This window comes from Cebus imitator, unplaced genomic scaffold (genome assembly GCF_001604975.1).
Source record: "Cebus imitator isolate Cc_AM_T3 unplaced genomic scaffold, Cebus_imitator-1.0 Scaffold87, whole genome shotgun sequence".
In the NCBI taxonomy this organism is placed as follows: Eukaryota; Metazoa; Chordata; class Mammalia; order Primates; family Cebidae; genus Cebus; species Cebus imitator.
The window spans coordinates 5,555,219-5,556,381 of NW_016107402.1; positions in this window are offsets into that span (position 1 = coordinate 5,555,219).

The following is a 1,163-nucleotide window of genomic DNA, read 5'->3' on the forward strand; positions in this document are numbered from 1 at the left end:
TTTTTTTTTAAGAGGCAGGGTCTCTTGCTCTGTCACCCAGGCTGGAGTGCAGCAGTGCAATCATAGTTCACTGCAGCCTTGACCTCCTGGCCTCAAGGATCTTCCCACCTTGATCTCTCAAGTAGCTAGGGCTACAGGCTTGCACCAGCATACCCGATTAATGTGCATCTGGCTTCTTTAGCTATGCATTGTTGTGAAGAGGTCACCTATGTTGTTCACACAGCAGTAGGCCATTTATTTTTGTGCTCTATAATACCACAGTTTATCCAACCCTCTATTGATGGATATTTGGGGTGTTTCCAGTTTGGAACTAGTGAAAATAAATATTGCTGTCAACTTTATAATAACACCAAATTTGAAATGATGAAAGCATCCATCAATAAGAAAATGGATAATCAAACTGTAAGTAGTGGCCAGGTGCAGTGGCTCACGCCTGTAATCCCAGCACTTTGGGAGGCTGAGGCAGGTGGATCACGAAGTCAGGAGTTCAAGACCAGCCTGGCCAAGATGGTGAAACCCCATCTCTAATAAAAATACAACAATTAGCCAGGCGCACTGGTGGGTGCCTCTAATCCCAGCTACTCAGGAAGCTGAGGCAGGAGAATCACTTGAACCCAGGAGGTGGAAAGTGCAGTGATCCGAGATTGCACCACTGCACTGCACTCTAGCCTGGGTGACAGAGTGAGACTCTGTCTCAAAAAAAAAAAAAAAAATCAGAAAGTAATTTCCAGTGATGAGGGAAATGAATTAGAAACGAGCATAAATCAAGGAAACTTTCTGGGGTGATGATGAAAATGTTCTATCTCTTGGTTAGGGTGTGTACAAGTGTCAAAATCCATTGAGCTGAATGCTTAATATCTGTGCATTCTATTGAATATCAATTATAACTCAATAAAAATTAAATGTAAGGGCTAAGTGTAGTAGCTCACTCCCGTAATCCCAGCACTTTGGGAGGCTGAGGTGGGTGAATCACCCGAGCGCAGAAGTTTGAGACCAGCCTGGGCAACACAGCAAGACCCTATCTCTACATAAAATACAAAAATTAGGCCAGGCGCGGTGGCTCAAGCCTGTAATCCCAGCACTTTGGGAGGCCGAGGCGGGTGGATCACGAGGTCAAGAGATCGAGACCATCCTGGTCAACATGGTGAAACCCCGTCTCTACT